Source organism: Urocitellus parryii, chromosome 1 (assembly GCF_045843805.1).
Source record: "Urocitellus parryii isolate mUroPar1 chromosome 1, mUroPar1.hap1, whole genome shotgun sequence".
In the NCBI taxonomy this organism is placed as follows: Eukaryota; Metazoa; Chordata; class Mammalia; order Rodentia; family Sciuridae; genus Urocitellus; species Urocitellus parryii.
In genome coordinates this window covers 256,300,821-256,323,187 of record NC_135531.1, presented here as the reverse complement: position 1 = coordinate 256,323,187, position 22,367 = coordinate 256,300,821, and the positions used below count along the sequence as shown (strand labels likewise).

At 44.1% G+C, this 22,367-nt stretch overlaps 1 non-coding gene across 1 annotated transcript; it reads right to left on the bottom strand.

Annotated features, from left to right (window-relative positions):
* Positions 1–18,939: 18,939 nt before the first annotated feature.
* Positions 18,940–19,016, bottom strand: Trnaa-ggc (transfer RNA alanine (anticodon GGC)). The gene has a single exon. It is a non-coding gene; the product is annotated as a tRNA-Ala (tRNA).
* Positions 19,017–22,367: the final 3,351 nt, after the last annotated feature.

Genomic DNA, 22,367 nt, shown 5'->3' with positions numbered 1-22,367 from the left:
TTTTTTATAAAGTGCCAGGTGTGGGCTGGGATGGAGCTCAGTGGCAGAGCACTTGCCCAGCACGCACGAGTCCTTGGGTTTGATCCCAACACCACAAAAAGAAAGGAAAGGAAGAACAGAAGGACTCCCTGGGTGGTTCTGATGTATTCTGAAAGTCAAGAACCACAATCCTAAATGAAGTAGATTTGAAATAAACATTGGCTTGGCATATGGCAGTCAGCAGCGGGACAGCGTCACAGCGATTATGGAAGGACTCTAGAGCTTTAGTTGCCTTCCCCTTTTCCCGACAGAAACGAATAGTGCTTTGGAACTTGCTGCTCAAAGACTATAGTTTTCATAAAATCTTACCTTTATACCCCTTTCATTGTCTGTCAGGGTGCAGATAGCTTTTATTAATTCAGTATATACCAACCTCTAGAAAGCCTGGTGAATAGAAGTGTCATGACTGCAGGTGACTAAGCTGGCCCACAAAAGAGCCTCGTAGTGTCCCTTTCATTTTTTTATTCCTGCTGGCAAGGCTGGGATCATTCTTCAGATGCATACATGTGAGAGTATGCTTCAGGCCTGGGCCCATCCCAATGTACACACACCTCATCACTCTGAATGGTGATGTTTAAAATGAAAAACTACCAGATGCCTTTTACCGAGACAGGCTCAGGAAATTCAGGAAATCTTGCCCGAGTTCCAATTCCCCTTGGTTCTATAGAAGAACTAGGCTATAAAACAAACCAGAATCATTCCAAATCCAGGTACCTGTTGAACTGATGATGATTTTCAATTTCAACTGCCAGATAACAGATGAATGGAAACTTAGAAATTCTTGTCCTTCTTTATGAAGTCAGTATCTTAACTAAAGGCAAGTATTGCTCCCTGATGGAGCACTTCAACAAAGAGTCCAGAGTCTCTTACCAAAGGTGTCAACTGCTCCATGCCCCCGATGCTTAATACTCAGGAACACCCACAGCAGCAATAGTTTGCTACTAAATCACTGCAGGAAATAAGTGTGAAGGGGCCAGAATGCAACTAGGAATGAACTTAAGTCTACCAGGGCCTTCCCTAGGACTTCTTCCAAAGCAGCATCATTAGAAACCACATTCCTGATTGGGCGGCAGAGGGAGGGGCGGGAATACTTTGGATTTAAAAAAAAAAAAAATTGCATTAGAATCTGATTAGGGTAGAGGATTCTTCTCCCAAAATAACAAAGGTCTCTGGTACACAATACTGAGGAAGCACAGGCAAAACACAGCCAACAGAAAAATATAGTTCGTTCTTCCCTCATTTGCATCTATTCCCTTATAGTTTGGGCAGAAAAGTCTAGCCAGAAGAACAAATGGTTCCCATGGCTGAGCATATAGAAATTCTGATTTATGTGTACTGACATCCAATTTACCTGGACAATAGGGAAATTCATTACTCCACCACTTTTATTTCATATTCCTCCATTAAGAGCTATTGGTTTTAAGCAAATCAGCTAGAGTTCACGAGTTCATACAATATTTCAGATTCTGCCATGCAACCTCAGGCAGCTGTTGGTCTGGGGAAAATTCCTCCAGCTTTTGTCCAGACTCTCCCAATATGATCTGTTGTTCTGAGGCTGAAGAGCTGCTATTAGCACTGTAATTTTTCCAAATGAACATTGAGCTAAATTATCTCAAATGTATAAAGAAACATCTCTCACTGTGTTATGGAAAATTGCCTCCCAAATTACAAGACTATACAAAGCACATATTAATTCTGGGCCCAAGGACATCCAAATTGCCTTGGATTCCGTGCTGCATTGTGGTAACACTCTTAATAATGTCAGGCTCAGGATATCACAAGGTGCATGCTGTTATGAAAATAAAACGGAGTTTTTGTCCATTAGGATCACCCTACACACACCCAAGCCCAGCTAGAGGTATTTTGCTCTGAGATTCAAGTCTTTTGCAGAAGAAATAAATTCGAACTGCACAGGCAGGGAGTGAATTTGAATTCTAAACTGTTATCAACTCCCCCCCACACACACCCCCAAGATGGCTTTCTTACTGCTGCCCAGGAGTGAGGCAGCCTAGAAAGTAGCTGGTGGCAGTCACCGTGCCTAGGGGAGACGCTACCGAGGTGTCAGAAGTAGCTCCTGCTCTAGCACATTCAAGCCCATGCCAAGATCAAGGAAAATCAAACCCAAGGCCTCACGCATGCTAGGCAAGTACTCTAACCCTGAGCCACGTCCCCAGCCCTTTTTATTTGAGACAGAGTCTCAAAATAAAAGCTAAGTGGCCATTCCAAACCTAGCCAAATCGATGGACATTCCTTGGTATCATCTCAATTCCAAATAAAATGTATCTAATTGTTTCAGAACATCTTTTCTTGTTTTGTTTGAAGAGATGGTCTTTTTTGAAAAATAGAAATAAGAATTCAAATAACTCCTCCTGAAACCTTGATAATATGTAAAGAGTAGGATACCTCCATAGCATCTCTTCCCCCTTAAGAAAGATAAGGCACCCCCACTCTTCCTCTGAGGGCACTATCCCTTCTCTTCTCATTCAGGTAGTCCTGCCTGTCCATCCAAGTCCCTTCCTTCAGGGTAAGACCTCACATGAATCTCGGCAGCAAGAATTTAAATTTTGTGGGAAGCTGGGCGAGCATATTGGAAGGCAGCTTCTAAAGAAGATGTTAAAGAGAGTGTTAAATAACTGACTCATTGAAACAACCTGCTCAAGAAATAGGGTGAGATCCTACAGAGTTGAGTGGACAAAGAAACCAGCAAGCAAGAGTTCTTGTCTAGTCCCTAGCACCGTGTTGAGAACCAAGGCATTCTGAACCAACAACCTTGTCCTCCTGAGCAAGAGCATTGCACCATTCCTGACCTGTCTCCAGTGTCACCCCGACCCAAGGATGATTGGATTCAAACACCCTTATTCAGTTCTTGTCCTGGGTGAGTATTAAGTATTTGTGAAATAAAATTAAAAGGCTCAAAATTCTATGAGAGAGGATTTGCCTAGTAGATCTTCCCAAGTAAAATAAGCTGTCCAGATATTTTCTATAAATGTCACTGTTTGCACCATGTTTAGGTACTCAATCAATCGTTTTTTTCCATCAACATAAATAACTATTTGATTAAGACTGTTATCTAAAGTAGGCAGGAGGAGCCCACGAACATTTTTCATTATGGTCCAAATTTTTCAACTTTAATTTCCCCTTTTGTTGATCTCAGGCCACAGAAAGACATAGATAATGGAAGAGATGGAGTTCCCTGCTATGATGTGAACACAGGACCACAGCCAAAGTGACCATTCTCAAACTTTGGTCCACGAAACAGCAGTATGAGTGTTAGTAGGAATGTGTTAGAAATACAGGTTCTCAGGCCTCACCTAGAGCTACTATCCAAGACACTCGGTGCGGGGCCCAGGGATCTGTGTTTTCATCATCTTACACACACACACACACACACACACACACACACACACACACACGGGATTGTGTGCATACTGAATCTGAGACCTACTGTGTGCTAGGGAGCTTTACCAATAATTTGGCCCTCTCTGCCCTCATTTAGGGAGCAGATCTTTATGGAGCCTCCTATATGCCAACCCTCTGTGAGATTCTGGGGATTCAAAGACACAGAGACACAGCCTGCCCTCCAGAAGTACAGAGTAAACTGCTGCTGGGAGATCAGCTCTCATGAAGGTGGGAAGGACAAACTCTCAGTCCAGCCCTTAGATTCCTGGCTTTCATGCTCGGTGAATTTGGTCAAGTTACGTAACCTCTGCGACTAAGAAGCCCCGTTTCCTTATATGTCTTTTCTGTGAGGGTAATAGAAGTTATGGGGTTGTCATGAGATTTAAGTAAAATTAAGTAAAATAAAATACAAGACACTTAGCAGTGGCTCGGTGCACAGGAATGGAGGAATCGAGGTCAGGGTCTATTATTTCAGGGTGCAAGGAGACTATGAAAGAGGGTGTGTGTCTAGTCTTCCTGAGCAGAGAAAGCTTCCCAGGAAGGCACGGTTGGGGTTGGTCTAGCACGGTGAGTCATTGTGTATAAAGGAAGGGCGTGGGCTGGAACAAGGTGGCACTAGGCTCCAGGTGACCTTCGTGGATTTCTGGGGCATTCTCCAGCAGGCCCGAGAGCCCTGGAAGCATCATTTGGCTTTGATTTTGTTCTCGTCTGCCATCGGGCCTGACTCCTCTTTAGGATCACTTTATAGGTCAGCGAAGGGGTAGGGATGTAGGTCAGCAATAGAGTGCTTTCCTAGCATGCATAAGGCCAATCCCAAGTAACCCCCCCCCCCACACACACACACACATTGTACAGGATAGAGGTCAGCATAGCCTTCCATATTATGTCCTGGATGTCCCTGGAGTCTGATATACCATAAGAAAATAGCTAAACCTCTCCTCTTTCTGGCTCTCACAGCCCAGAAATGTGGTTGAAATAGAGACACCACCACAGACCAGTCTCAAACACTCAGCTTTCAGTTCCCTGTTCTGTGGAGAGTTTTGCTCTGAGCCTTTTCTCACCAGCCTCTTCCATCGTTCCATTTGGTGGCAGAAACCCAGGAGTCTTGGAGTCCTGGTCAGGGAAATGGGCTCTACCTGTTTCCCTTCCCCAAGAAGGGCCATCACCCACACCTCACCTTCACCTCCTTCCCATCCCACCACCACCAGGGACCTGAACCAACTGCAGCACAGTCTATATTTTTCCAAAAATAATTCTTTTCTCCTTGGATTTTTTTTTATTATTATTAATTTAGAAAGCCCAGCACAAACCAGAGTGCTGGGCCCCCTCTGTGCCTCCACACCCCCCTCCACCAGGAACCTGGGCCTCCTGTCCTCCACCACCTCCTCCTCCTCCTCCTCTCCTTTTATTTCCATGGCTCCCTGATTGGAAAAGAGTGGGCCCCCTTCTTCCTCCCCAACTCCACAATTGTCACCGCCAATTAGTGCATTGTTAGGACACACAATGGCGTTACTGTAGCCAGTGGAACGGGAGGCCTTTGTGCTTCTCCAACCGGCCATGGGGGCAGTCAAGTTTCATTTAGAGACTTAAAACACAACACCAGAAGAGAAGTAAAAAGCACCCAGAAAAAAAAATTAGTGGTGGTGGTGGGGGGGGGACATATATACACACAGAGAGAGAAAAGAAAAAAGAAAGAAAAAAAGGAGAAAGTGAAGACAAAGATGAAGGAGAAGAAAGACTGTGGCAACCAAACGTTGAAAGGGGGAAAGAAAAAATCTGCTATTCAGGGGTTGGCTCCGACTCATGAAAAGACCCAAGTGGTGGCTACACACTGAAGTCTCCCCCTCAGAACACAAAAAGGACTCAAGCTTAACAGTAATTAGTGGCCTGATTGTGCTTGGAACACTGTGTGTCTTTAGAAGATCTTTCCAACTTTTTATACTTTTTTTTTTTTCCAGTCTTCTCCAATAAAGAGGATGGGAGGAGAAAGGTAGGGGCTGGGGAGAAAGTAAGGGACCTGCGGAGCCACATTCTCCCAGCCGTCTGGGGTGGGGGCAATTCAGCCTTTCTCTTTGACAGGTAAATTGGATTTTATTCTCTAAAGCTTGTAACTAATTATAGACGGTATTTTCCTGTAAGAATGTGACATATGGGTGCGTTTTGGAGTCACTGTTTTATTGGTCTCAAGTACCTTTCGAGCAGCCTAGCCCTTTTTGCAGCCTGGAAGATGCCCCCAGAGGGAGGCCCAGGTCTTTCATCCAGAGCCCACGGGCTGTGGGTCTGTTTGCTTTTTTTTTTTTTTTTTTTCCCTCTGTCAGCAAAATTTCTATATCTAGGAGAGTCTTTCCTACTTGTAAAATTAATATCCCAGTTTAAAGAGCGATCCACCTGAGGAGGCAGCCTTTGCATCTGAGTGCAACTGTCCCCTGTACCTGTGTGTTGGTGACATCACCTCCTGGTCTTCTTCCTCCCTCTTCCTCCTCACCTATCCCTAAAGCAACCAGACATGTTCCTGCTTGTTAGAGCACAGAGCAAGGGATGTTCAGAAGGGCAAAGTGGCCACCCCAAAGATGGGCTCATTCAGTGGACACCCAAGTTCATCCTCACTATTATCCTCCCACCTGCCCCCATCACATCTCCTAATTTCTAGAAAGTTCAGAGTTACCTCAACAAGTCTCCCTTACAAAACAAGGATGTTCATGTGTTGCTGTTTTTTTTAAAAAAAAAAAAAAAAAACAGTAATTAGTGGCCTGGAGTCTGATATACCATAAGAAAATAGCTAAATGTTTGGAGCAACCTAGCTCCATGTGGCCAAGCCATGACTTGTACCTACCTCACTCTGTGACTTGTGTTTTCATTTCCCTTCAAATCTGCCTCTCTTTCCGAAGAACTGATGCTTCCCCCACCCACCCCCTTTTTTATGAATAAGCTATTTGGAAATATCTGCTCATGGAAGGGTTAAAAAAAATCTCCCCCATCATTAGATACAAGAGCATCAGAATTTACTGGGAGGGAAAGTCAGGGAGGGGACCACCCTGGATGTAAAGACAAGTCCTAACACACATCCCACCAACAGGTGACAGTGGGAAGGTCCCTCTTGGCAGGTGAGCCTCAGTTACTTGTATGTAAAAGGTGAGTCATTGCACTCATCTTGAGGTGTTGAGGTGAGGATCGGAGACTTCTGTCAATGGGAGGGGCCCTGGCACTGAGCACCGCCGGCTGCTACTGGAGGTACCGCACAGTTTGGTTCTTTTCTATTCTTTCCTGCTATATATAGAATTGTCCTGGGCTCTTGATGACTGTCTTGTCACTTACTGGCTCCACAGCCATCAATGCCCCCCAGAAAGGCACATCCTCATTCAGCCCTCTGATAATGGCTCATGGAACATCACAAGTCCCCAAGTCAGGAAATGCAAATCTGAAGGGGGTTGTCATGAAACCAAGGATGATTTTGCTGCCTCCAAATGCTGTAATGTGGGCCCGGTGCGCTGGCGCATGCCTGTAATCCCATCAGCTCGGGAGACTGAGGCAGGAGGATCACCAGTTCAAAGCCAGCCTCAGCAAAAGTAAGCAACTCAGTGAGACCCTGTCTCTAAATAAAATACAGAATAGGGCTGGGGATGTGGTTCAGTGGTCAAGTGCCCCTCCGTTCAATTCCTAATACCAAAAAAAAAAAAATAGATAAATACTGTATTGCTAGGTAGGGTGAAGTGGGGATTTATTGGGCTCCCTCTAGATTTGGGTCAGAGAAAACAGCTGCCTCTGTAGAAACAGAGTAAGGGAATTCCCAAAAGAGTTCTTGGCCAGGGGCACGTGGCAGGCCCATGAGCCACTCGTGCTTTACCTCCACCCTCAGCCTTTTGCTGAGGGTGAGATAACGGAAGCCCAAAGACTCCAGAACCCACAAAGAGGGAGGCACAAGAGATATCCGTGGAGGGTGGCCTGGTCACGTGCCGCGCCATCAGGGTCCCCTCATCAAGTTCCCCACCCCCAGAGCTTTTAAGGCCCCAGTTCCTCGCCGCCCACTGCTGTGCTCTTCCCCCACCAGCTTCCTCTAGACCACTTGGACACTTCTTCACCAGACTTCCTTCAGCTGGGAGCGTGGCTTGGTTCATGCAGCCTCATCTTGCCTCATCTCAGCTTAAAAATATCTTGTCAGGACAAATTTCAAGCTCCAAACTGTCACTAGAAAGCATTTGATAATATGGTCCTACTTTCTCTTTAACTTCTCCTGCCACTGGGATGGCTTGCTTTGTGGACACACAACCTGGGCACCTGCTGGCTTTAATGCCTACCTGCTGCCAGCTTGAAATTCTGAATAATTTTGGACCAAAGGTCCCTGCATTTTCATTTTACACCAGCTTTGCCTGTGGTTTGCATGCATTTCCCTGGAAGCCTGTGCTATAAACTTCATCTCCAATTCAACAGAGGTGGCACCTTTGAGACCCCAAGAGGCCGTGAGTGCTCTCCCCTCATAAATGTACTCATGCTGGCTATAGAAGGGCTCAAGGCTGCGAGCTCAAACTCTGCCTCCTACCTACCACAGGGTGACACAGCCAGAAGATCCTCGCCAGACACCAACCCCTGGATACTGGACTTCTCAGCCACCAGGACTATGAAAAATCATTGTTTTCTTTATATATCGCTCAGTTTGTGGTCACAAAGCAGACTAAGATGTCCCACAAATATGGTGGCCAGTCCTGCGACCCTCAACTTCCCACTTCGTATTCCTCCTCACCAAACACCCTTCCGTTTTCCAAAGCTTTTTGTAATCCCCTCTAAATCTAGTCACCCTTCAAATCTTTGCCTATATATCTTTCTTTGAGAATCTTCACTGATCTCCTCCCCAAATGATTTATTGCCCCTTGGCAAATGTCCACTTTTGAGCTTATTATAACTTATTCTTATTAATTTCCTGCCTCAATTTAGAGATTAGGAATCCCAAAGGGGTATAATTTGTATCTTCCACAGTACCAGGGTGTCTAGATTTTACTCAAGTGACATTGAACCAAGTGGAATATTTAAGAAATAAATATTTATTAAAGTGTCATCATATGTCATCTTATAATAGCATTGAAAACTTGGGACTTAATGAATTCAGCTTTCACTCCAGTGACTTCACCTGTGCATCTGTACAGATTTATAGGACTATATCCTCACTCTAACCTTACCCAGGGCCCTCAGGCCGTGGAGCAGCTCCCCACTGTCTGGGACCAATTAGGCAACTTCTGTTATGAGGTTTGTCTTAGAGTAACACCATCCAATAGAATGTCCTGGAATGATGGAAATGTCCTGTAGCTGCTCTGTCCAGCATGGTAGCCACTATTCATGTATGCTATTGAGCCCTTGAAATATAACCAAAGCAACTGAGGAACTGAAGATTTAATTTGATTTCATTTTAATTATAAGTAACGCATTGCTTCCTGATGGAGATATGCTATGAGAAATGCGTAGTTAGGCAATTTCATCATTGTGTGAAATCATACGGTGTATTTACACAAACTGAGACAGCTATGACATCAGTCGGTGATAAGATCTCACGGGACCACCATCATATATGCAGTTCATCATAACTAACTAAACATCATTACTGACTCTAAATGCACATAGGCTCATGTGGCTGGTGGTTCCCATATTGGACTGCACAATCTCCCATAGTGTTACTGATCCTTGTCATGAGCTGAGAAGCATGTAAGCTCACAAACTTGTTGCTTCAGAAAGACTTTTTTTTTTTTTTTTTTGCAATGAGAAGCCTTTGAGTACCTCTTAAGAAGAAAGTTTGACTGTGGAAAGGAAAACAATCTTTTCTGACTTCCCCGAGTGACACCAGCAACTTCTTTCCACACACATACAGACAACCACATCTGGAACTCTCCCTGCTGCAGCTATATTTGGTCCTACCTGTGAAATGAGAAAACAAAAAGCCTTCCACACCTGGGGGGGAAATACCTGTTGGGGTCAAATACTTCTATTATGGTTACCAAGGGCAATAAGACCAGTTTACATTCCTTTCCTCCAACGTTTTCAGAAGATTCCTATTAAGGTGAGTTACAGTTCTGCACAGGTCCTGTGCAGTCAGGATCACAGCCCCAGACATGATACTAGCAGAAGGTCATCGGATGCTGGCTTGTTCAACACTAAGTGAAGCAGAAACAGAGAGAGAAAATTCCATTTTTGGAGGTACATTGTCCCACGTCCCCCCCCCGACCGCCACCCCACAACATACACACACAGAGAACTCCTGTGACTGATAACAGGGAACAGTACAATGCATGGAGACAATTTCAAAGGTGAGAGCACCTGGGTCAGTCAACCCCACAGCAAACCTAATGACCAAGGATCAGGACTGTCCCTGCAAATCACAGAAGAGAGAGCCCCTCCCCCCCCCCGCCTCTTCATATTTAAAATGATCCACAAAGTGGTAGAAGAGGGAAAACCTCTAGAAGATTTGAATTATAATTCCATATGCTATTTAAAATATCATCCTCAAAAGGATAAGTTCATGTCAAGGCTCCAAGAAAATGTGGGTCCTTCTCCTCCCCTCAGGCTGCCACCCTGCCAGTGTAACAACTGGCTCTGGATCCTGCACACTGCTGTCTCAGAGTCTCCTCTTCCTCCTCTGTGAAATGGAAGCACAAGAGCAATACTGCTGCCTGCTGAGGATCCAAGCCCAGCCTGAGCCTGCGCACATCGCGAAGCTCCCTCCAAGGCACTCGGTCAAGTGGAGAACAAAGGCTCTTCACGGGCTCCCCAGCCGGGGCAGGAAAGTAGCAGCCACTACCTACAGGGAGCCATCTTCAGAATTCCAGGGGCAGAAGAAGCCAGAAGGATGTGAGCTCTCCCAGGCCCAGGAATTGGCCCGTGGGCCTGGCTTGGTCCCCACACGGATTCCAACTGTTCCAGAAGAAATGCGAGTTAGGCAGCCCACTCCACCCCTGCACTGAACACAGAGGCCACTTACACTGTTTGCTCAAATCCAGACCTTTCTTTGGAGGTAGATCAGGTTACTGGCCAGGTGATTATTGTTTCTAATGGTCTGCAAACAGGTTCTCAACCGTTAACCCCTCCAGCCTCTGGGAGTACTTGACAAGCCAACTGGGCAGAGGCAAAGCAGGCACCACCCTGAGAGCTCCATGGTTTGACAGACACGCAAAGAACTGCCGAATTGAGTAGGGTCCTGTGCCAACGGGTTGAGGCCCAGCTCTAAGCTGTGCTCCCCAAATGGCCTGTGGCTCCTCCCAGTGTTCTTAGATTCCCAGGAGGACCTTGAGTTTAAGCCAGGGGCTGGAGAACTCATAGGTGTGCCAGGCATTGTTCACAAAGTAAAGAAAAGAGGCAAGTTTGAGAGGCATTAAGGCCTTCCTGCCTGTCAGTCTGAATTCTTGAGCCTCCACTGCTGATCAGTGTGAGCTTGGGCAAGTGGCTTAACTTCTCTGTGCCTCAGTTTCCTCATCTATACAGTATGCATAAAAATGGAATCCTTCCTGTGGTGTTGTGTGGCAAAGTGTCGATAAGGCCTAGAGAGCACTTAGCAAAATACCAGCACATAAGTAAGCACACAATAAACAGTAGCTGCTGTTATTATTTTAATAATATTTTAATATATGCAGAACTGTTGAAGTTAATAAAATGCAAGTTCGTTTTCAGACACTGCAGTTAAATTAAAAGCCGTTTTTCTTTTCCCGTGTACTTTCCTGTTCCATAGATTTCAAAAGGAGGAATGTCAGTGGGTGTTCAGGCCTTCAGGAGGGGTCCTCGTTCTTGGGGTACCGCTGACCTAGCCTCTGAGGGATCAGCGCGTCCCCCACACCCAAGTTTGCACAGTGGAAGTGAAGAAGAGGCAGGTGGAATTTAATGAGCACCACCGGAGGGGTCAGGAAAAGAGACGCAGGGAAAAGGGGATGGGAACCTGGATGAGGTGGGAGTGGGGACTGTCTTAAAAGTAGAGCAGTGAGGAAAATATGATGTCACCAAAACATTCTTTACCCATGAGTGGCACCCACAAAATCATCCGAAGTGCTCCAACATGGAAAAACAATTAATAATTAACAAAAGAGCAGGAAATTATTGAGGCTCAGAAATGGCTGTTTTTAATCTCATGCCTCGTGGCACAAAGACGCCTTCCTTTAGCACTATGTGCCGCCACAGAGCAGGTAACAGCACAATGTTCAGGAAAGTTCTGAGGGGAAGTCATCCATATCTACCTAGAAAGGGTCTCCAGAAGGTTATGGAATGAAACGAGGGACAGCAGTTAACTCCAATGTGAAATTTGGATACAGGAAAGTAATAAATGTTGCTTATTTCTTTATTTCTTATAATTTTGCAAGTCATGTACTATTTTTATTTTTATCTTTGAAATTCAGACATGACTAGATTGAGGTGCACAGATCTTAAGTGCACAGTTTGATCAGTTTTTTGTTTTTGTTTTGTACTGAGGATTGAACCCAGGGGTGCTTAACCACTGAGCCACATCTCCAGCACTTTTTTTGTATTTTATTCAGAGGCAGGGTCTCGCTGAGTTGCTTAGGGCCTAGCTAAATTGCTAAGGCTAGCTTTGAACTCTCGATCCTCCTGCCTCAATCTCCTAAGCTTCTGGGATTACAGGGATGTGCCGCCCTGCTCAGCTAGTTTGATCAGTTCTAAAATAGGCATCCATCCATGTAACCCCCACTCCCATCAAGAAAGGAACATTGAGGGAGAGTAGAGAGGGTGCATGGGGGCAGGAAAGATGGTGGAATGAGAAGGACATCATTACCCTAGGTTCATGTATGACTGCACATATGGTGTGACACTCCATCATGCAAAGTTGTGCTGCAATTCTGCCCAACGAATCAAAATGCATTCTGCTGTCATAGATGCCTAATTAAAACATTAATTAATTTAAAAAGAAAAGAAAGGAATATTTTCACAATATAGAACTTCAAAAAGTTCCCTCATGCCCCTTCCAATTAGCCCCCAGCATCTTCCTATACCTCTTCTGTTTCCCTATCCTTCTAGCTCTGCAGGGAAACACTAAACTCATTTCTGCTTTTCCCCCTGTATGTTATAAAACTTAGGCAACAGATTCATAATGAATGCTCTGATCTCTGGCTTCTCTCACTTGGCACAGTGTTTGGAAGATTCACCCATGCTAATACACGTATCAGTAGTTTGTGCCTTTTTATTGATGAGTGGTCAGACATTGCAAGGACCTCCCAGTTTGTGTATCCCCTGTTACAACGCATCAGGCTGTTTTCAGTCTTTAATTATTATCAGTCAAGATGAAAAAAAAAAAAAAACCTGACACCTAACTCTTCTTGAGACCACAGCTTTTCTCTCTAAGATAAAGATCTAGAAGTAGAATTGCTGGATTAAAGTGACTGCTTTAATTATTCTCACTTTTACTCAGGGCCTCATAATCCAGTGTCAAAATAAAGTGAAGGCAAAGAGAATTGGAGAGGTGGGGGGGATACAAGCTGGGAGGTAGCATTTTAGATTGAGAAGGTCCCAGAAATTGTGACTTGGAAGACCTTGCCCGAGCCTGGGCTGTCCTGGAAACCAGCTCTTTGTGTAAGTCAATCACTCTGGGCCCCAGTTCCCTCATCTGTACAAGAGCAATGTTGCTAAAGAGATGGAAGGAAGGAGACATGCCAAAAATGAGGTGGCTTGGGGGCTGGGGTTGTGGCTCAGTGGTAGGGCGCTCACCTAGCATATGTGAGGCCCTGGGTCCGATCCTCAGCGCCACATAAAAATAAATAAATAAAATAAAGGTAATGCGTCCAACTACAACTAGAAATTAAATATTAAAAAGGGGGGGGGGTGGCTTGTTGTCAGCTGTCTTGCCCTGGCTTTGAGTTGGGGACACATACCACACCCCCATCAGGGAAAAGTGAGGAAGAGGATGCTCGCTGGGGCTTCATGGACCTGGCTGAGAAGGAATGAATGAGCAGCTTGTCTAGATCCAAGAAGTTCTCTTCAGTTCTTAGCCCACCGTTGATCGGGGTGAATTCCCTGCCTTTTGCGCCTACTCCTTCTTCCTCCATAACCCAGACGGCAGGAAACCCAAGCCAGGTTTCACAGGCCCATGATATATCTAAGTGCTCAGGCAGGATGAACTGGGGTGCAGGTGTGAAGGTGGACCGAGGGGCAGCGTGCCCTTTGGCAGTTGTAGAGTGAGACTTCAGCCTTGGACCCCCAGCCAAAGGTGGCTCGGCAGGGGCTGATGAAGAGCCTGGGCAGGTCATTGGTCATCATCTACATTGGCCCCTAGTTCCTCCTGCTCCATGACCAGCGGGAGGTCAGGGGACCTGGGCTTTCACTTGTGTCTCTTCGCGTTCCCTGTCAACAGTAATGGTGTCCACTGAATGTTGATGGAGGAGGGAACCGTTGTTCTTGAAGCTTCAAGCTGGGGAGAAAAGAGGCTGAGGAAACATTTTTAAGGCATTGCAGGAAGGCTGAGCTGCCCCCAGTGACCTAATGTTAGAATTGTTGGTTCCAGAGTGTTAGATTTTCCTGCTGAACAATTCCAATATGTTTAAAATTCCAATCAGCCTTAAAATTCTAAGCCCTTCTCCTGGAACGATCCCTTTGTTTATGGGCAGGAACCCTTTCCCTCTGTGTCCCTGCCTCTGGCAAGATTTTAAACATCGTTAAGGCTGAAAACACATCATACAAACTAGAATTTTAGAAAGAGGAGAGGAGGAGAGGAGAATGTGAGTGTCTTTATTTTACAGATTTGTCCCTTCCTGGCTAGTGGGGTGTTTATGGCTCTGATTGTAATAATTTTGTCTGGATCTATTAGCTCGTATTTTATCAAAGTGCTTTACTATTGTTTTTGTTCCTTGTTCACAAAACCACAATCTTGGGAAGGAGACGATTGGGCAACTGGGAGAAGCACAGAAATAGAAGGGAAGCCGAGATTCTGGATGTGACTACAAGGCCAAGGCCTGAGGAGTAGCTAGCGCTGTCTTGCTCCTTTCTGAAAGTTGAATTGGGGGACATTCACTTGCATTTTGTTTCAAAAAATAAACGCAACCTGAAAAGTAAGCTTGGATTCTCGTCTTGCCCTCTACCAACCAAGGAAGGTAGGACAAGCTGCTTCACATCCCAGCCCTTCAGAGAACTCCCGTTCAGCAGCACGTGTTGTTTCAGTCAGCTTGCCGTCAGGGTGGAAGAGTGTGGCAGAGGGAAGCAGCTCACATGATGATCAGGAAGCAGAGAGAGAGGTCACCACTGGCCAGATACAAGTATATATCCCAAAGCCACCTCCCAGTTCCCTCCTCCTTCAGCCACACCCTACCATTTCATTTACCACTCAGTAATCTCTATCAGGGGAGTAATTCACTGGGTGAAGACACTTACAACCCAATCATTTCTCCTCTGAACTTTCTTGCATTGTCTCACATGTGAGCTTTTGGGGGACACCTGGCATCCAAACCATAACACATGTAAAGCAGGCTGACTGTCAAGACAGGAAGTGTGGCATAAGAAGTCACAGTAAAAGGTGCTGAGGAGTAAGGTGTAGGACAGAGAGAACAGCAACTCAAGGACCTCCCCAAGGAGTTACTTCTTGTCTCTTCCAGTCTTCTCTCTCAGTATCCTTGTTGCTAGTTTCCCAGTCCAATGGAACAGCATGCCTGTGCACACGCACGCGCACGCACACGCACACACACACACACACACACACACACACAGATTTCCTGAAGAACTCTGTTTCCCTGGTCTGCCATGCCCCCACTTGTAAAGGGCCAAATGGTTCCTGGCGAAGTAGTGGGGCCCCAGGTGGACAGGGTGCTGCAGGCCAGGGAGAAATGCACATCCCACTTCCCAGTGGGCCTATTTGCATCTAGGAGATTACTTAATTTCATTTTTAAACAGGGCCATATTATTCATTGGAGGACTCTTATAAGGATTAAATTAACACATGTATGTTTAGTATACTGCTAGCACCTAATAAGTGCTCCAATATATATTTGATTTGAAAAAACAAAAGAAAGGGCAGAATGATCAATGGGTGTTTGGGAGGAGCTTGGAAAAAATGTTATCCAGGGAAAGAAACTTAGACGTGGGCAGTAAAGGATCCATGAAGTCAGGGATACAGTGCCAGATATACTATTGGCATTTGATAAATAGTTGTCCAGTGAATTACTCCAGGTGACACGAGTTGGAGAGCAAACTATAAAGTCCTGTGATTGTTGTGTTCTTTTATTTCACTGGCATTAGTAAGTGCTAAGCATGGTGGCAGTCTCCTGGGGAGATAAGGAAGCCAGACTCTGCCTTCCTGAGATGTGACAGAAAAGTCGGGTTTGGGGATTGTGTTTGGGGTGAGGAGGAAGGTGAATGAACTGGAAAAGTATGAGGGAAGCTGGTGGGTCGGAGTCCAGCCAGGGGCTCTTGCTGTGGCTTGTCAGCAAGAGGCTCGGCCACGAATGTGGCCAGAGGTGCCAGGGGACCATCTCAATAGGTGGAGGGAGGGAGAAGATCTCAAGATAAATTCAGGGTTTCAAGGTGGGTTTTCTGTCCAGGTGTTGGCCATTGGAGAGTGGAACCTCACTTGCCATAGTCATAATGGGGGAGGATGCTGTCCCTCAATCTAGAAGGCAGTGGCCAGTGTCAGAGAACTCTTGGGACATGACTCCCCTTATTGTGGGATTTAGCAGAGCAGGGCTTTACCCAGTGCCCCTGAGAGCTGGCAAAATGATAAACTACCCCCTTCCCTCTTGACCAGAAACTCTGCTCTGCTCACAACAGGGAGACCGAGAGTCACCTTGGCCTTTAAGAGTTCCCCTGTGAGACACAGAATGCCACAGGCTGAGACCCAAGGCCTGGAGGCTTTTTGAAAGGCTCAGGAATTGGATTGAGCTCAGAGGAGCTTAACCAAATGTCAGAGAGAGGCACCTTTCAGTGTACAGCCTGCAGTTTAATTGGTGCCTCCTTAATGTGGCATTAACTGTTCCCATCTCACTCCATTTTATTTACTTTTCTCTCTTACACCACATCCCTTATGTTGGAAGATTGTTATCTATCCATCATTGAACACCCATTGATTGCCAACATGCTGGAGATACAGAGAAATAAGACCGAATCCCAGCTTGGCAATAGTTATCCAAAAGCTAAATGTGATTATAACCTTAGGAACTTTGACCCACCAAATTCAACTTACAAGAATTTATTCTAAAGATATACTTCCACAGGTACCAAAATTTATAGGTAAAACCGCAATCCCTGCAGTATGTTAAATAACAAAATTAGGGCTAGAGATGTCTACCAATAGTGAGCACATGAAATAGATTGTGATAAACCTAAATAATAAAATTCTGGGGCTGAGGTTGTGGCTCAGTGGCAGAGCGCTTGCCTCACAAATGTGAGGCACTGGGTTCGATCCTTAGCACCACATAAAAATAAATAAACAAAATAAAGATATTGTGCCCATGAATAACTAAACAAAATTTAAAAAATAATAAAATTCTGATTTTCAAAAAAGGTTGATCTTTATGCAATGTTAGGGAAATATCTCCAAGAAAGATTATTTAGTGAAAAGATGTAAATTATAATACTTTTTTCTTCTTTTTGATACTAGGCATTGAACCCAGGGGCACTTTGTCACTGAATCACATCCCCAACTCTTGTTATTTTTTATTTTGAGCAGGATGTCACTAAGTTGCTTAGGGTCTCGTTAAATTGCTAAGGCTGACCTAGAACTTGTGACACCCCACCCCACCACCGCCCCCCTCCGCAGCCTTTTGAATTGCTGGGATCACACGTGAGTGCCACCAACCCTGACTGATTTTTAAAAATATACGTAACTTTATAGAGAGAGACCATCTAGATTCTGTAGCTGAGCCGTACAACAGGTAGCTACTGAAATGTGGCTTGTCTGCACTGAAGTATGCTACATGTTTAAAATACACAGCAGATTTTGAAGACTCACTACAAATACAGGAATGTAAAATATTTCAAAAATTTACTTTTGAGTATATGTGAAACAATATTTTGGATATATGGAGTTTGATAATATATGTTGAAATGAATGTCACCTTAAAGCTTTTTGGTTTTCGTGTGACAATAAGACAATGTAAAATCTGTGGCTCACAAGTGCTTCTGTTGGACAATTGCATCCTAGGGGAGGGGCTGGCAGGGCCACATCAAGCTGAATTATGTTTTTGTACATTGTGTAATTGGAACACAGCCCTGAACATTTGTTTAGGTATCATCTGTGGCTACTGACAAAAACTTTCTCCTTTGACCAAGCCTGAGTCATCTTTTCTGAGTTCTCTGCTCCACTGGGCCGACCTTGGGTTTACCTCTCTGTCCCTGTAGAATCCAATTTGAGAAAGAATCCTACTGAATTGGTTTACTGAAAATTCCTCGCCCTCGATATCCTATCAACCTCACCTAACTTCAGCAAGAATTCCACTGGATTAGTCCAGCAAGACTCCCCCTTACTCCCAGTGTTTTCCTCTTGATAATTTTTCATCCACTGACCCCCATCTGCTCCTTGGTTTTAAATCCCCACTTGTCCCCATTGGAGTCAAACCTCATCTCTCTCCCCCACTGCAAAACCCCATGCAGTGGTCCCTATAACTATGGCAATATAGCCCCCTTCCTATCTCTAACAAATATGGTGAATAATTTCTTTTTAACATTACTTTCCTGCTTTAAGGTGAAAGTCAAATGGTTGCAAAAACATACAACCACAAATCCAAAAATATTTATTACTTAGTTCTTTACAGGAAAAAGGGTCTCAGCATTAACCCAACCATGATTCTAGAGAAATCTATAAAATCCACTGTCTACCATGATTACCTTTGGGAGCTGAGATTAAGGCAGATTCTTAGATTCCCCCTTCTCCCTCTTTAAGAATATATTATTTTCATCAACAGGAGGAAAAAACAATTAAAAGAAACTTTAAAAACCTGCCCTCAAGTGCTGCACATTCTAATAGGGTGGCGGTCAGGAAGCAAGTAAATAAGTCAAGAGCCAAGGAAAGGTACAAGTTCAGTAACTTTTTTTTTTTTTTTTTGCAATGTCAAGTATACAATAATAATAGCCAGCAATTGTTGAAGGCTTACTGGTGTTGGCCACTGTGTATAATAGTCCCTCCTCATCAGAGGGGGATGGGTTCCAGGACCCCTGCAGATTCCAGAATGGAGAATGTTCAAGTCCCTTACATGAAATATGGTGTCATATTTGCATATAACCTATACACATCGTCCTGCATACTTTAAATCATCTGTAGATGACTTATAATAACCTAATCAAATGAAAACTCTGTGTAAATAGTTGTTATGCTGGGGCTGGGTTGTGGTTCAGAGGTAGAGCGCTCGCCTACCATATGTGAAACATTGGATTTGATCCTCAGCACCACATAAAAATAAAATAAAGATATTGTGTCCACCTATAACTAAAAAGTAAATATTAAAAAATAGTTGTTATGCTGCATTATTTAGGGAATGGTGACAAGAAATTTGTACATGTTCAGTGCAGATGGATTCAGTTTTTTTTTTTTTTTTTTTTTTTTTTTTGTGGGGCTGGGGATTGAACCCAGGGCCTTGTGCATGCCAGGCAAACACCCTACCAACTGAGCTATATCCCCAGCAAACTTATTTTTAAATATTGATTCAAGGTTGGTTGAATCTGAGGCTGTCGAACCCACAGATATAGAGGGCTAACAATAATGCTTTCTAATTAGTTGAATTAAATGATATTTAATCACAGAATCCTCATTTTATATTTGAGGAAATTGAAGCCCAGAGACATTAAAACTTGCTAAACTAAAGAAGTCCAAGCTCTTAACCAGGCTGGACCACACTGGTCAGTTCGCCTGGAAAAGTAGTGTCCATAAAACCAAAGAAGCCCTTTTACTTCACATCCCATCTCTGTTTCCCTAAACTGCATTTCCTTCTGTTTTCCTATTGTAGTCTCAAATCCAAGAAAGGTGGTTTTGGAGCTACCCTTCTCTGGGAAGCACTAAATGCCTTTAAAAATCTTTTCATTATGGCATATCCTGTTTGTAAACTACTACCACAATCCAGAAGCAAAAGGCAACTTTCCCATCTTGCCCCTTCCTTCCCCATTTCCCTGGAAGACAGCCTCATACTTCAAGCATCAATCATGTCTTTTGCAGACGCAGTACACAGCGATACTATCAGGAGTCTTACTTGTATCGCTCAGTATAAAGTGGTTCTTTTTACACAATTGCACTCATAATCTACTTATTTTTTAGACAGCTGTCTACTATTTTAGTAATTCCTTTTTAATGAAAACATCAGTTAAAGCTCTGAGTGAATTCTAGAAAAGCACTTTTAAGAACCACTTCTTTGCTTTCAGGAAGTGGGTTTATCTTCATGACTTTTCACTGGGCCCAACAGCAGACTAAGTACAGCTCTGAATCTGTGCTGCAAGAATGGTGCCCATGACCTTTGGGGGTCAAGGTATGTTCTGAGGACCAAACCAAGTATGTATGTTACCACTGAGCCACACACCCAGCCCAGCCCATCAGTTCTGCCTGTGACAGTGTGGGGACAAAGAGCCAGGGCATAATAAAATGTGATTCTCTTTGACCCTCGTGTTCCTGCACAATCAACAGCATTATACACCTGTAAAACCCAAGATAATAACTGTCACAGTAATTATGACCTGCCAGGGAGGTAAGCGCCTGTTGTGGAATGTCAAAGTCGTGTCCGGGCAGAGTAGGCTGAGGAATAATAGCTTCGTGTCTGCCTCTCTTTTTCTACTTTTGCAGCAACAGTCTAGCTTGGACCTCTTCACCTTGTCCCTGGGCTCCTGTTGTAGTCTCCAGGGGCCTCCTAAACTGCAGACAATCCACTTGGCAGAGCACAGCCAGATTCTACTGCTTTGAGCACATTACCCCTGGCTCAAACACCTGAACGAAATTCCAGATCTCTATCTCGGCATCCAAGGTCCTCCGGCGTTGCCTCACCTGCTATTCTCGTCTTATCACTGAGTCACTGTGCCTGTCTCTGCGTCTCCAGCCAAAGTCGTCCTCCTGCCCCCAACCTGTCACGCTTTCTGCTAAGAAAGCCTCATGCCTGGTGGCCTTTGCCTGGCTCCCACCGTGGCCTGTTCTACCTAATTCCTTTCTTACCTTGAGTGAAATTCTCATGAAGACTGCTAATCCTCTCAAGCCCAAACTTCTCCCTCAGCCCAACGTAAGGTTGATTCCACCCTCAGCCTCTGATCATATGATGCGTTTGTTATTTTCACATGTAAAGATCAGTACACCACACCTAGAATGTACTAAATAGGAGAGGACCTTCCCTCTTATCATCTTGTACCTTCTGTAAATCGTACCTGAGCACCTTTCATACAATATATGATAAGAGTTGGCACAGGTTGATTAAGTGGAAGCTCACTACCTCTGACCCAATAAGTCAAGCCCTGGTGATCTTCTCTTCCTAGAATCCTCTCCCATCACACCATCATCCCTAGATAGGACATTTTGGAAATGTTCCGTGAATGCTCCCTAATTTATTTAACTGTTTCCCATTGATAGCCACTTATGTCCAATCTTCTAAAAGAAGAAAAAAAAAAACTACCCTGAATAATCTGTGCATCTGTATTTCTTTTTTTTTCTTTTTTTTTAAATTTATTTTTTTTAATGTTGGTTGTTCAAAACATTACATAGTTCTTGATATATCATATTTCACATTTTGATTCAAGCGGGTTATGAGCTCCCATTTTACCCCGTATACAGCTTGCAGAATCACATCAGTTACACTTCATTGCTTTACATATTGATAAACTCATGTCTGTTGTATTCTGCTGCCTTTCCTATCCTCTACTATCCCCCCTCCCCTCCCCTCCCCTCCCCTCTTCTCTCTCTACCCCCACTACTGTAATTCATTCCTCCCCCTTGTACTGTTTTTCCCTTTCCCCTCACTTCCTCTTGTATGTAATTTTGTATAACCCTGAGGGTCTCCTTCCATTTCCATGCAATTTCCCTTCTCTCTCCCTTTCCCTCCCACCTCTCATCCTTGTTTAATGTTGGTCTTCTTCTCGTGCTCTTCTTCCCTAGTCTGTTCTTAGTTACTCTCCTTATATCAAAGGAGACATTTGGCATTTGTTTTTTAGGGCTTGGCTAGCTTCGCTTAGCATAATCTGCTCTAATGCCATCCATTTCCCACCAAATTCTATGATTTTGTCATTTTTTACTGCAGAGTAATACTCCATTGTGTATAAATGCCACATTTTTTTTTATCCATTCGTCTATTGAAGGGCATCTAGGTTGATTCCACAGACTTGCTATTGTGAATTGTGCTGCTATGAACATCGATGTAGCAGTGTCCCTGTAGCATGCTCGCATCTGTATTTCTGTAGAATGAGTTCTAAAGGTAAAATTGTTAGAACAAAAGAAACGTTCATTTTTATTTTCAAAATATATTTTTAAACTTCCCTCCTTGGGGATATATAATAATTTACATGCTTGCTCATAAAGTAAAAGAGATAAGTAATTATGTTTAATGTTTTTAGTGTTGAGCAGAAGAAACATACTTAACTATACTCTTATTTTTGTATATTAGGCTTTGTGTCTCTTTAATAGAGAAACCTACTATAGCCCTGGAAACTGAGACCTTGAGCCCTTTGATTTCTAGGTCTCATAGCTTCCTCATGAAACAAGAATCAAAATGCATCACCTAACTACTTTCTTTTTTTTTTTTTTAAGAGAGAGTGAGAGAGGAGAGAGAGAGAGAGAGAGAGAGAGAGAGAGAGAGAGAGAATTTTTTAATATTCATTTTCTAGTTCTCGGCGGACACAACATCTTTGTTTGTATGTGGTGCTGAGGATCGAACCCGGGCCGCACGCATGCCAGGCGAGCGCGCTACCGCTTGAGCCACATCCCCAGCCCACTACTCTTTTTTATGGGAAGATATTGAATTTTTTTATGTTGCTGAAAATCTTTTTTTATTATTCCTGGCTACTTTTTATAG